General features: G+C 45.9%; 1 pseudogene across 1 annotated transcript in view; it reads left to right on the top strand.

Annotated features, from left to right (window-relative positions):
* The first annotated feature begins 943 nt into the window (after positions 1–943).
* LOC308355049 (contactin-associated protein-like 3) overlaps positions 944–14818 on the top strand; it is a 107597-nt pseudogene continuing 93722 nt past the window's right edge. Inside the window, exons 1-2 of the transcript in view lie at positions 944–992; positions 2347–2540. The product of the transcript in view is annotated as a contactin-associated protein-like 3 (transcript). The remainder of the gene's footprint in view (positions 993–2346; positions 2541–14818) is intronic.

The raw sequence follows: 14818 nt of genomic DNA, 5'->3' as shown, positions 1-14818 counted from the left end.
CAGTGGGGACACTGGGGAATCCAAATAACGTTTGTCTTTGCATTAATACTGTACTGTGTAAATACCTTCATCCTGATAGAAGCCCCATGACGATGTAGGATGGTAACTTTGGGGGAAACTGGTACAAAGGAGACAAGAATCCCCTCTACCACGTTTGTAGCTCTTTGGGCAATTGGAAGTTATTTCAGAATAAAAAGTTAAAGATGCATTATAGGATAACCCAAAATGCAGCGCATTTTGGATTCTGGGTCAAAGAAAATCATTGTGCTTGCGGTACATTGAGAGGAAAATTTGGAATACCTGAAAAAGATTCAGTCTGGGAGATCTGGGTAGAAAGAAACGAGAAAGAATCTGGGTTCTCCTGAAGGTTGTGCTTGAGCACGTGCGGTGAAGGGGGGACGTGGTGAAGGGGGACGTGGTGAAGGGGGGACGTGGTGAAGGGGGGACTTGGTGAAGGGGGAGGTGGTGAAGGGGGACATGGTGAAGGGGGACGTGGTGAAGGGGGACGTGGTGAAGGGGGAGGTGGTGAAGGGGGACGTGGTGAAGGGGGGACTTGGTGAAGGGGGGACGTGGTGAAGGGGGGACATGGTGAAGGGGGGATGTGGTGGAGGGCGGGACATGGTGGAGGAGGGAACCTGGTGAAGGGGGGACGTGGTGAAGGGGGGACGTGGTGGAGGGCGGAACGTGGTGGAGGAGGGGACCTGGTGAAGGGGGGATGTGGTGATGGGGGGGGCGTGGTGAAGGGGGGGAAGTGGTGAAGGGGGACGTGGTGAAGAGGGGACGTGGTGGAGGGGGGGACGTGGTGAAGGAGGGGCATGGTGGAGGGGGACGTGGTGAGGGGGGACGTGGTGAAGGGGAGATGTGAGGGGGTGAGGTGAGGGGGTGAGGTGAGGGGGGACGTGGTGAAGGGGAGACGTGAAGGGGGGATGTGGTGAAGGGGGACATGGAGAAGGGGGACGTGGTGAAGGCGGATGTGATGGAGGGGGGATGTGGTGAAAGGGGGACGTGGTGAGGGGGGACATGGTGAAGGGGGGATGTGGTGAGGGGGTGAGGTGAGGGGGGACGTGGTGAAGGGGGATGTGGTGAAGGGGGGGACATGGTGAAGGGGGACTTGGTGAAGGGAGGATGTAGTGAAGAGATATCCGTTCCCGCCCCCTGGGGACGCCCCCATCCTGATACAAGTGCCCACTTCCGTTTCCCTCCCAGGTGTCCTGGGACCATGTCACAAACTTCCTGACATACACTCAGCCCTACAGGCCTTAGCAAACCCAGTGGGGGGGGGGGGGTCCGTAAGAGCCCCTCATGGGAAGACGGTCAACGTGGTTTAATGCGTTAAGTCTCATTATGAGAACCTCAAGCGAGGGGTCAGAAGGTGGGGAAAATTGTTTTCCAAAACCCTCCTTTCATATTACAGATGACTTCCATGACTCGTATTTTCTGGACACAGATAATTGGCAAAATATCAGTTCCAGAAGGTGTTTCAAGCTTATTTTTCAGTTTTTTAATTGCTTATTCATTTAAAACCAGAAACTTCAATGTGACGTCTAACTCCAATTTCAAAACCCACGTTTCTGGACCTGGAAGAACAAAATATGTCCCAACACAGCCTCTGGGAGCCTCCTCGGAGTCTGCGTCTCATCTGTTTCTCACTGGACAAGACAGAGCCTCGTGATTTCTGCTCTGCACCTGTTGTCTCGAAAACCTAGAATGTCCTTGTTATTCACTCGCTCTGTGTTCTCCCTCAAGCCCCCCGCTGCCCCTCAGGCTCTCCCTCCCTGCGCAGGAAAACCTTCACGTCCACCCCTGCTACTCTGTGTTTCACATGGTTCTACGAAATGCCTGTTTCTCGCATGAACCTGTAAGCGTAGGAGTGTCGGGTTTGCCATCACCACCCTTCCCATCCTGTCATTCAGTACGGTACTTCCTCGTGCTGGGATTCCAGAATTAAGCTTTTCTAGTTCTACCACGGGCTGCTTGTATTCCTTCAGGTCCAGCCAAAGGTATGTCATACATACAGGCTGGCGGAGACACTAGTCTCAAGCAGGGAGGCGGTGACCTGGTGTTTGGTCGGCCACCTGTTGCTGGGAGTGCTGGACACCCGAGAGTCAGGGTTATGACCAAGAAACCAGAGCAATTCATGAGGAATGTAGGATTCATCTGTTTACTTAACCCATGGTTCTGAGCACGTGTGTGTCTGTGTGTGTGATCATGGGGGGTTATATGTTCTAGAATTTGGAACTCTGATTTTCGTAACTTTTATTTATGATCTCTTTCTTCACAGGATAATGTAGGTCTTAAAGATTTCTTTCCCTTTACTATTTTCTCCTGCTTCTGTTTCCTCTCAAGGGGCCGGTGGCTGGTCTCCACTTGTATCAGATAAATACCAGTGGCTGCAGGTCGACCTTGGAGAGAGAATGGAGGTCACAGCTGTGGCCATGCAGGGAGGGTACGGGAGCTCCGACTGGGTGAGCAGCTACGTCCTCATGTTCAGTGACGGCGGGAGGAACTGGAAGCAGTACCGGCGAGAAGAAAGTGTCTCGGTATGTTCCTTGCTGAGAGCCGTCTCTCGGTATGAATTGTGCCAGTCACTGCCTGTTGCTACGGATCTGTCAGAGCGAGCACAGAGACGGAGCCCCCGAAGTACCTGAGCATGTTTTCAAGTGAATATAAGATGCATGTGGCCCTGTATGATCTATGCGCTAAGTCAAACAGCCTGGTGCTGCAGTGAAACACTGAAAACGTCTCCCTGTTGTTCCTGGACGTAGTGTGTGATCGAAGGGGTGGGGTCGTGTGCAGCCTAGTGTAGTTTCCCTCCCAGAGCCCGGGAGTTGGTGTCCGTTGTTCAGCCAAGTAAATTCGTTCTTCCGAGTCCTCCGGTTAAGTGAGATTTCTGAAGTCTCCAGACACTGCCACACACGTCATGGGCAGTCTCCGTTTGGACGACAGCATGTTGAGGGACATATGTCTGGCTCCAGCAGGAACCTGGGCACTTGTGTGTCCCCTTGTCGTTAATGGGGGTAGATCTCAGGGATTCTTTGGAGTCACAATGACTTAAACTCTCTTACACCAGGGACGTGCTTTCTGCTTCTGATTCCATACCCGCACTTCTTTGAGAAGAATTAAATTTCATTTTCCTGACCTTCTGAATATTAAAACATATGGAATTTATCAGATATGCAGAGTTTTGAGTCTTCGGATCATAGGGTGCCCTGAGGGAGGAGCTCTGAAGATAGAAGGGGGTACATGTCTGCTGTGTTGCTGTTGGCTGTTGGGGCAACAGGGGCAGGGCTGTGGCCTCAAGAAGATTTCTCAGGTGGAGAAGGAATTACTTTCTTCTTATTATTAAAAATACACTTGGGGCGCTGGGGTGGCTCAGTTGGTTGAGCTTCTGACTGTTGATTTTGGCTCAGGTTGTGATCTCAGGGTCCTGGGATCGAGCTCTCTGTTGGCTCCGTGCTCTGCGGGGCGTCTGCTTGAGATTCTCTCTCTCCCTCTCCTACTGCTCTCCCCTCTTCCTTGTTCCCACACACTCTGTCTCATGAATAAATAACTCTTTAAAAAAATACACTTTAGATGGTTGTCACGGGCTAGGGGAAGGGAGGAATGGAGAATTACTGTTTAATGGGGACAGTGTCAGTTTAGAAGATGAGAAAGTTCTGGGGATGCATGACGGTGACGGTTGCCCAGCCGTGTGATTGTTAGTGTTACACAATGGCATGATTACAAGTGGCCGAAATGGTGAATTTTATATTAGGACAATTTACTCACAATAAAAAATATACAGTTTAGGTTCCATTTAATTTAGGTAAGGATATTTAGTTAAGTCTTAAAAATTCTATTGTCATGGTAAGAGGGGAAGTGTCAGCGAAAAAGCCGTTACTTATTAGGTGGTAGCTTGTTGCATATCTGTAACTCTAACAAGCAACAAAATTATAATACTAGTTGGGTAACAAATTGGCCTCATTTGAACTCCCTTAGAACTCTTTTACTTAGTATAACTTCATAGGTTATGGCCTATTTAATTTTTTATCTCTGGACGTCTTTCTAGTTCATCAATAGATGTTGATTTAAATTGAATCAGGAAGAACTAGCCAGTTGTCTAACGCTGGATAAAAGAACAAAAAAGGCAAGAATTTGTGTATAGGGGACCAGCTGACTTTAATACCCCAAACAAGCAGTTGCCAAGTGTGTAATCGGAAGTACATCTGGACATTGAGCTAATTCTAGGAATGCCAGGTCCAAACCAGGGTTAAGACCAACATTAATTAAGAATGAATAACAGTTAAAAGTTAAGGAAGCATTTACCTATATAGAGAGCTTTTGCTCCAAATTAAATCTTGTTTTTCGAAATCAGGTAATGGATGGCTAATGCATGCTTATTCTTGGTTGTATTAACCAAGGTTCATATTTTTACCCCCATCCCACCCCAATACATGGATGCGACATTGTGACCATTCCTGTTTTTTAGTTATGTGGTTTTGGGGGGACCCAAGCCCAAGCCTCACCATGTGGCACCTTGTTTCAAGGAGCCCAGGGGAGTAAGGGCCAAGGATAGTGGTGTTACGGACCCTAGACCACACAGGTGAGGACAGATGCTTGGACTCCTCGGTCCCACTGGCCGTCGCATGGTCAAGACTGCTGTGGTGGCCTTCCTCCCACACCCGGGGAGCTCGCTCACAGAGACCCACTTTGGTGAATGTTTGCTGGATGAGTGCAGGGTTGGAATCTACCTTCCCTTGAGGTAGGACGATTCTCCTGAGCTCCTTGCTCTGCCCCCTTTGAGGCCCTCGTCTCGGCTCAGGGCTTCTTGAAGCTCTCCAGGGCAGGAATCCCTTCTGCACTTTGGTCTCCTCTAGGAAAGGCGCTCCTCCTGGCACGTCCTTCAGCCATCCCCACGGCGCAAGTGGTGCTGTCTCCGCCCCAGACTGCAAACATAGCCGGCTCTGGCCACAGTAAGTCCCATGAGCTGATAATTAAGATTCTACCCACAGTCTCTTGAAGACAATTGGGGTGGATTTGGCTGCTCTCTGGCCCCTCTCACACAGAGGGCCCGCTCTTAACCCAAAAGCACGTACCTTCCTGGACGCCCGTCCCGTTCTTCAGGTGCTGGTTTTTAATGTGTGCTTCACTGCCACTAATTTGAGAGTTGATGACCCGACCGAACCAAGCCCCACCTCACGTAGGCAGTTGCAGAAAGGGTGTGCAGGGTCTGCAAGGTCAGACTGGGGTCTGGGCCAATGCCAGACTCACCAGGTCCAAGTGCAGTTCTGAGACCAGTCGGTTTGTAGCAGAATGAGAGCAGCACTTGACAATTCCATTATCGGTCACTTCCGTGTACTCAGCCTTGTGAGGACAAGGGTATCTCCTGCTTAACTGTCCTGCTGCTCACCTACAGTGTATCAATCACCATGGCAGCCCCCTCTACCCTTCTGTGTGGATGGTGCTTAACTGTTGTGGATGGCGATTGGATTTTATACGTTTCTTCCCTTCTTGGGCTTTGAGGGCCATTAGGTCAGGGACTGATCTCCAGGGAGGCCCAGGCCTATTATGGTTTCTCGATAAAGGGCTGTTGGGTTGCATTAAGGGAAAGTTGCTGTTCTCAAATAGGCCTCAACCAGATGTGTAGTTAATGATATGGAAACCTTAGCCACCCATGGGATGTGGCTTATGCAGTGGGAGGCTTTTGGTGCCAAATATGAGAGTGAGAAGTTTAACACTTCTTCCCCACAAAATTGTACAAGGATGATACCTATTGAGCCTAAGGTGGTCTCCCATGTGCCCTTAACTGCAGGTCTCAGTAACAGCAGATAAATGCTGGATTCCGTCCTGGAAAACTGTCCTTCTCCCTCCCTTCTTCCCTCCCTCCCTCCCTTCCTACCTTCCTTCCTTCTCTGTCAATGACGATCTTCCCCAACCTGAAAACCTTCACTCTGTACTGAAATTGCTTGGACACTCCCTGCATTCTCGCTCACTACTCTCTCACATCTCACACACTACTCTCTCATGTCTCACACACCACTCTCTCATGTCTCGCTCACTACTCTCTTTCACTCCACTCATTCATCTCATGACTATTTCACATCGGCTCTGGAGTCAGGGTCTCTGGCTTGTTTGTCTGTCTATCCTTTGTAACTACTTCATTAAAAGGATTTTTTTCAATTCCTTGAAAGAGCACAAAAATAAAAATTAAAAAAATCCTTTTTTGTTAAGCAGGAAAAGTGAACAATGGAAAAATTAAGTTCTTACAGAAAAGTTTCTGCAGTAGCCCAGTCATTGAAAGGAAACTTTGTTGAGCTGAGTCTCAGGGAGGTGGAAGGCAGGGAAGCTCAGGGAATCTCCAGCAGAGTCTCCTGGGGATTCTTCCCAACGCCTTGCTACTCGGGCAGTGGAGCTTCAGAGGATGATGTACCAACATTTGGTCTCAGATGGAGGGACCATCAACTCTACACTTTTCTACAACTTGCAGATACCGTAAATATACAGAATGCGCAAGTGTAGTGTATACTTAAGCATTCTGTATACGTACAGTATCTCCGCAAGTTGTAGAAATTGTAGCGACCTGCAGTTAGAACAGTTTTCCACCTTTGATGCAGAGTACATTTTGTAAATTTGTATAGACAAAGGCAACAAGGAAATAAATAATAGTATTTTGCAAAAGAGGATGACAGGTTTTTAGTATTTAAAAAAATGTTAGTGTCGCTGGTCCTAAAACTCTGAGATGGTGAGAATTTCTGATTAGCAATCCTCAAATTTCCAGCCAGTACTGTCGAGGCATCAGTTGAGAAGCTGGAGGTCCTCTAAATACATTCAGATTTCTCACACTGAGAGGACTGCTGGTGTGTTCCAGGGGTCTGCTAGCCTGTTCTGTAAAGGGACAGATAATAAATGTTTTTAGTGTTGTAGACCATACAGTCTCTGTTGTAGCTCCTCCCTTGTGTGAAAGCAGCCACAGGCATTGTGTAAGTGAATGAGCGTGGCTGTGTTCTAGTAAAACGTTATTTACAAAAACATGCACTGGTTGCATTTGTCTCTGGGCTACAGGTTTCTTGATCCCTGGTTTAGTCCATTTTGTATCTGTCTAGGGTGTGAGGTAGGGATCTGTGCTCATGGATTTTTCCAGATGGCTGCCTAGTTGCTACAGTATCATTTACTGAGCAGTGTTATGCAGGGAACAGGATTAACATGGCAATCTGAAGGAGACCAGTGTTTTTCATGTTTCTGTCATGAGGTCTTATGGGTGACTTGTCTTCATAATGGGTCGTCTTACTTAGGTAAGAAGTAGTCTTTCCCCTTATTGTTTGTTCATCTCCAGATTAAGTTTCAAACTTCTACTTCTGTCTTATTTCAGAACTTGTGTCAGAGATAATCAATCTGGGATTTCCTTTACTTTTGAGAATTTGAAGGGCTTTTTATTTTTATTTTTTTTCTCCAATTTTTTATTTATTTTCAGCGTAACAGTATTCATAGTTTTTTCACCACACCCAGTGCTCCATGCAATCTGTGCCCTCCCTAATACCCACCACCTGGTTCCCCCACCCTCCCACCCCGCCCCTTCAAAACCCTCAGGTTGTTTTTCAGAGTCCATAGTCTCTCATGGTTCACCTCCCCTTCCAATTTCCCTCAACTCCCACGTGACCTTAAAAGATGGGCGTGATGGGGCGCCTGGGTGGCTCAGTGGGTTAAAGTCTCTGCCTTCGGCTCGGGTCATGATCCCAGGGTCCTGGGATTGAGCCCTGCATCGGGCTCTCTGCTCAGCAGGGAGCCTGCTTCCCTTCCTCTCTCTCTGCCTGCCTCTCTGCCCACTTGTGATCTCCGTCTGTCAAATAAATAAATAAAATCTTAAAAAAAAAAGATGAACGTGTTAAGCCCTCCTTTCTAAGCCTCTAAACTTACATTCTCAAGTTATGACGTACATGCAGATAGAGAGGGAAATGATAAAAGAGACACAAAAATTAGAAACAAAGATAAATTATCATTGTATGTTCTTAGAGAATCATAGAAAATCTCCTGGGAAATAAAAATTAATAATAATAAAATAACTCAGCGATCTATCTCCTCATGAAAGTAATTTCCAAAATTAATTTCTCTTTGTGCCTATAAGTAATTAGTTAAATGATAAAGGAACCATGGACTTCATTTATAATAGAATGACAAACAATAAAATTGGCAAGAAATGCTCCAAAAAATACTTAAAACACCATTAAAGGGCATCAAAGAATAGTGAGATTAATCCTTGTCCTTGGGTATCAAGACTTGATAGTGTAATGATGTATGATGTATGCTCATCCTTAACTAACCCGAAATAAAATAAAATAAAGGCTGTCTTTCTTCCTCCCTCCCTTCCTTCCTTCCTTCCTTCCTTCCTTCCTCTCTTTCTATTTTATTTATTTGACAGAAAGAGAGAGAGAGACAGTGATAGAGGAAACACAACAAGCAGGGGGATTGGGAGAGGGAGAGCAGGCTTCCCATCGAGCAAGGAGCCTGATGCAGGTCTCAATCCCAGGACCCAGGATCCCAGGACCTGCCTTACCCAGGTAAGGCAGACGCTTAACCACTGAGCCACCCAGGTGCCCGTAAAATGAGGTCTTCCTAACTTTCATTTTAAAACGTTTGCATGCAGAAGTAGGCACAGCAATTGGTAAAAAGAATAGTATTAAAGGGAATTATTCCTATTAAGTTAATAAAATGCCTTACAAAGCTTAAATGTAGCTATTTGAAACTACTTAATATTAATATTGTTTATATTAGCATATTAATGCAAAGATTAGTGAAGAAACATAATAGGGTTCGTTAATAAATATATTTACAGAATTAGCAAAAAATAAATGTGGCATTTCAAATTAGTGACGGAAAATGGATTATTCAATAAATGATACTGGGACAACCTGGAAAAAAAAATAAAGTTGGATCCCTATTTTATACCTTAAATAGATACAATTTAAAATAAATCAGCCACAGAGAAAGGGCTAGATGAAATTAGAAAATGTTTTGTATGGCTTATTGGAAAGAGCATGCTAAGGAAAATGGGAAACCCAGATGCTACGAAAAAAAAAAAATTGATAAATCAGGTTAATTTAAAAATGATGTGGGGAAAAAATTGCTGTAAGAAGACACCAAACATAAATTGGGGGAAATTTAAATATATATGACAAAGAGCAAGTTTTCTTCACTTATAAAACATTCTTATAAATAAATGGGTGTGATTTAAAAAATCATTTAAAAATGGGTAAAAAGGGACGCCTGGGTGGCTCAGTCATGAAGCATCTGCCTTCAGCTCGAGTCATGATCTCAGGGTCCTGGGATCTAGTCCCGCGTCAGGCTCCTGCTCAATAAGGAGCCTGCCTCTCCCTCTGCCCTCCCTCCTGCTTGTGTGCATTCTCTTTCTCTCTCAAATAAATAAATAAAATCTTTAAAAAATAAAAAATAAATAAAAATGGGTAAAGATAGGGACGCCTGGGTGGCTCAGTTGGTTAAGCGTCCTCCTTCAACTCAGGTCATGACCCCAGGGTCCTGGGATCCAGTCACACACAGGTCTCCTTGCTCCGTGGGAAGCCTGCTTCTCCCTTTGCCTGCTCTGCCTGTTCTGCCTGTTGCTTTCCATGCTTTGGCTCTCTCTGACAAATAAATGAATAAATAATCTTGAAAAAAATTGGGTAAAGATAGAAATAGGCTGTAAACAAAACGAAACAGAGAGTTTTATAAATGCATGAAAAGTTGTTCACTCTCACAATCCCTTGGAGGGCAATTTCCATAAAATTAAGTAAAGGGGGTCCCAAACACCTGCCGCGTAGCTCTGAAGATGACAGTCCAGAAGGAGCAGCACCTTAAGTCCCCTCAGTACACTGTATACACTGAGTAGAAACTCCACTCCTGGGAACGAATCCCACAGGGATACGTGAGCTGCACAGACTACTCCTGTGAGGACAGTCCTCACGTCCTCACAGTCACAGTCCGGTTCTCTGCCGCTGGTGAGTGCAGAGATAAAGCATGCTACAGTGCAATATTGCATAGAATGCCTTCCTTTGAAAAGAGGGAGGTGAATCTCTTTATTGATAACGAGTTTTAGGAAATGCTATTTTAAAATGAGGAAAAGCGATGCACACACTGTGCCCCCATCCGAAGTCCCAGAGATGAACAGGCACATACGCATGCATGTGTGCACACGCAGTAATTCTGGAAAGACACACAACAAATTAGTAATAGCATTTCTCACTCTGCAGAAGGGGCTGGGGCTAAAAATACACAATAATTATTATTTTTAAACTACATGTATATATTGCTATTCAATTAAATACTGGGTGTTGAAAGGGTTTAAAAATACAAAAGTTAATTTTTATTGTGGTAAAAAGCATATAACATTAAATTTACTATTTTAACGGGTTTTAGGTATTTAGTTAAGTATAATTACTGAAGATAATTATATTGAGTTAATATGTATATTCGTGTAGTTGAGCAACACATCTCTAGAAGGTTCTCATCTTGTAAAATGGAAGGAGGTCTGAACACACTGAACACCAAGTTCCCCTTCCTCCTCTCCCCAGCCCTCAGAAACCACATTTTAGTAACTGTGTCTGGGACTTTGACTGCTTCAGGTGCTTTGTGTAAGTGGAATCCTATAGCATGAGTCTAGCTGTGTCTGGCTTGCTTCACTCCGCATAAGGTCTTTGAGGTTCATCCACACTGTAATGCGGGACAGGACCTCTTTCCTTATAATGGTTGCATAATATTCCATTGTCTTGATACACCATCTTTTCTTTATCTTTTGTGACGATCTGAATGTTTGTGTCCCACCTGAAGTCACTGCTCTAACCCAAACCCCCAACGGTGATGATGGCATTAGCAGGTGGGACTTTTGGGAGGTGCTTAGGTCACGGGAGTGGAATCCTCTAGAAGCGGATGATGCCTTATCAAAGAGGTTCAGACACATGCCTACCCCCTTCTGCCCTGTGAGGACGCAGTGAACGTGTGTGGCCCAGAAAAGGTCCTCACTGGTCATGTTGGCACACCATTCCCATACTTCCAGCCTCCAGAACTGTGAGCGGTAATTTTCTGTCATTTAGAAGGCACCCAGTCTACGGTGTTTTGTTCTGCCAGCCTGAATGGATTGAGATATCCCTTCTTCCATCAATGGCCCCTTGAGTAGCTTCTACCTCTTGGCTAATGTGAATAATACTGCATTGAACATGGGTGTGCACCTGTCTCTTGGGGATCCTAGTTTGAAGTTTATTGGACATATCCCCAGAAGTGTAATTGCTGGATGTGGTGATTCTATTTTAAGTTTTTGAGGAAGCTCCAAACTCTTTACCTCGAGAGCTGCACCATTTTGCATTCCCACCAACAGCGCACAAGCGTTCTAATTCCTCATCTACACAGTGTGTTTCTGTGGTTCTCTCACCCTTGAGCTTTGTAAGGACAGGTAATCCCCGGTGGACCCTGAGCGGCCCCACACGTCCTTGCTAGGTATGCCAGGTGTGCAAGTCCCTGGCTGTGGTTAACGGAGGCCATTCTCAGGGTGTATCAGAATAACAACCCTGAGAGCTGAGGGGCTGCCTCCCCCAGACCCAGTCCGGGTTTGCTTCTGCTCACTCTATGTGGATCCCCCCAAGCTCTGTGCTCTTGTCCTCTAAAGCAGTAGGACCCTTTGCATCTCTGTGGTTCTCAAGAAGGCATGATGACCTGACCCCATATTCACGAAGCCACGTCTTCTCTGTTGGGTGAATGGCTTCCAAAACGGTGTCATTCCTGGCTATGTTCCTCGATGATTGTGACTTCCATGATGCCAGTCTCTCCCTGGTGGCATTTGGAAACTTCCAGTTACTTACTTCTCCTTTCATGGTGCTCTGTGTTGGCCTTTCTCCCCAGATTACACCCTTGACATAAATTGTGTCGATTCTAAGATCTACAGGCTAATGGCTACAAGGCATATCATGTCATTCATGCTGTTTTGATTACACATAAAAAAAAATGAAAGTATGCTTGCCATTTATTTGAGATTTTCAGCTGAAATGAGGATTTTGGCTTGAGTGTCCTTCATGTAAATAGAATCTTAAGTCATTTCCACTATGACTATATTCCTAATATAGGCTTTTTGATACTGTAGTATAGTATAAATACTATACTATATAAATACTCTACTATAAATACTATTCCAACTTAAGGGATACCTTTTTAGGTGGGATTCATCTTGCATGTAAAAGGGCAAGCTGCCTCTGGAATTATGGTACAGAGGCCTTTGTGTATGGAGATGAGCATGTCTGTCTGTCCTGTTCCTGTGCACCAGCTGAGTTCTACACCTGAGACACCAGATCTCCTGCCATTCATAGTCACTGTGACGCTGTGCTGTGCTCAGAACTTTTTACTTTCTTAATGGCATAATCTTTTCCCTCCTGCCCTTGAGGAGAAATCAGTTAAAACTATCAAAAGAGTCCAGTTTTGAAAAAGAGTCCAAGGTCAGCCACCTTTTCCAGGAGGAGCGGTGAGCAAGAAAGGAGGGCAGGCAGTGGATGTCCCAGAACTTTGCCTCACGTCATGTCTCTGACCAAGAGAGAAGTTTAAAATCCTCCCCATTTGATGTGCATTAGGCAAAGGCACTTTATTTGGATTTGATCCCGTCTTCTATTGTGTATTTTTTTAATGGTCTTAATCATTCAAACCCTAGTGGCTTATCTTCCTTTCAGAGCTTTGATCACTGTAATGACTCAATAGCCTTCTTTCTTAAAAGAGAGAAGAGATCATTTTCAGGACCACGGAAAGAGACCCCCGGGGAGCTCAGTGCCTTCTGCAGCAAGAGCTTTATTATCAGAAGTTCCCACTGAGGGAAGATTCAGACCCAGCATCAGCTCCTATTTCCTGGGAGGAAACTTGAGGGTTAGCAGAAAAGTGTCTCAAAACGGAAGGTAAAGTTACTGTGGTAGTTCTTTTTTCTGTATGCCCCCAAAAAATAACAAGTGAAATGCTCAATGCATTCCTCACCTTGTCAAAGATTTTCTACCCTTAAATTAAATAAATCTGTTAATCGATTATTAAGGTGGCACACAGTGATCTCCAGCTCTCTTGGAAAACCTGCCTCTCAGACCCTCCTGGCCACCTTGAGGTGGGAAGGAATTAAGTCTATCCCTGTAAGATTTTCCTAGGTACTGTTACTAAGTACCTCGGGCTCAACACAACAGAAATTTATTCTTTCATGACTCTGGAGGCTAGAAGTACAAACTCAATCTGTCGTCAGGGCCCTGCTCCCCCCAAGGGTCTAGAAGAGAATCTTCCATGTCCTTCTAATACTTTGATGTTGTTGGTGATTCTTGGGGCCCCTGGCTTGTAGATGAATCACTGCGATGTCTGCGTCTGTCATCACATGGCACCTTCCGTGTGTCTTCTTGTCTCCCCTCTGCTCTTGTCTCTCTTGTTATAAACAAGAAGTTCCTGCCTCCATCACCACGTGGAGAGCCTCAGACGCCTGCCACTTGACTACCAGTTTCCCCGCAGCTCCCCAGGCAGGGGGCTGGACAGCACCCCAGAGCCAAGGCTCTCCCTTCAACAATTCCATGTCATTTTCAACTCTCCTTTTAAGTTTCTCCTTCACACTCGGTGGCTGAATGTGCTTCAGTTTTTCTTTCTGCTTCTTACTCCTGATTTTAGCATTGTGACTCCCAAGTTATACTTTTTTTTTTTTAGACATTTTATGTTGTTTGCCAAAGGCGGATTTTGTTACCTTGGTCCTGCTTAGCCTATGGGGCAGCCTCTGGAGATGATCCCGCTCCTGCTTTGCAGTCCCCAAGAAGACCGGTGGGGACAGGCTCACAGACAGCTTTCTGGGAGAGGCTGCCACCTGTTCTTGGGGTAGGGGGCAGTTTTAGTGAGACCTGGCTGCTCAGCTGTATGCCCTGCCCCCATGCAAACCATAAGGGGGTGGGAGGGGAAGCCTCTGATTTTATCCCTATGGAGTCATGGATTGTAACTTCCTGGGTTTCCCTGCTCTGTTTGGATTAATGAGTCAGAGTTCATTACTCTGAAGATAAAAGGTGTTGGTGGTGGCTACATCTAGGTTAAGAGACTGGGCTTTCTGAGCACCTGGGGGGCTCAGGTGGTGAAGCTTCTGCCTTGAGCTCAGGTCATGATCCTGGGGTCCTGAGATCGAGCCCCGCCTTTGGCTCCCTGCTCAGCGGGACGGCTGCTTCTCACTCTCTCCTGTCCTGGCTCGTGTGCTCTCTCTCAGTGTATGCACATGCATTCTCTTTCTCTCTCAAATCCATTAATAAAATCTAAAAAACAAAACAAAAAGAAACACCAGAGTGGGCATTTTGGGGCCCTCACCGTGTGAAGTTGGTGGGGGGTATATTCCCACTATGTGAGGACAGGTGAGAAATTGTGCCAAGCGTTCTGCCGCTCTGTGACTCCAAACGAGGCATGATGGCAAGTGGGTCCCATGTCACTGCCGTGATGTTCGGGGTGGGCATGGTGGCTGATGCACAGGGTGACCAGGAGATCTGCACTGGGGGGGGCGGGATTGGGTGGGGTTCCCCATCACCCCAGGGAGTGTATGTGCAGGTATTGGGTTTCTCACTGGATCACAAATCAGGCTGGGTTTCATTCACATTAATGAAAGCGCACTTTTTGTTTAAATATTTCTTATTGTGGTAAAACAGACATAACACAGAAGTTAACTTTGTAACTATTTTTAAGTAGACGGGTCAATGGCATTAGCACTTTCACATTGTCGTATCTCCAGAATCCTTACCATCTTCCCGAACTGAAACTCACTGCCCTCTAGACACTAATTCCCCATCCCTCCCTTTCTCCAGACCCCAGCAGCCACCATTCC

This window comes from Martes martes (assembly GCF_963455335.1).
Source record: "Martes martes genome assembly, chromosome: 14".
NCBI lineage: Eukaryota > Metazoa > Chordata > Mammalia > Carnivora > Mustelidae > Martes > Martes martes.
The sequence above is the reverse complement of the archived record's forward strand: the minus strand, read 5'-3'. Positions and strand labels throughout refer to the sequence as shown.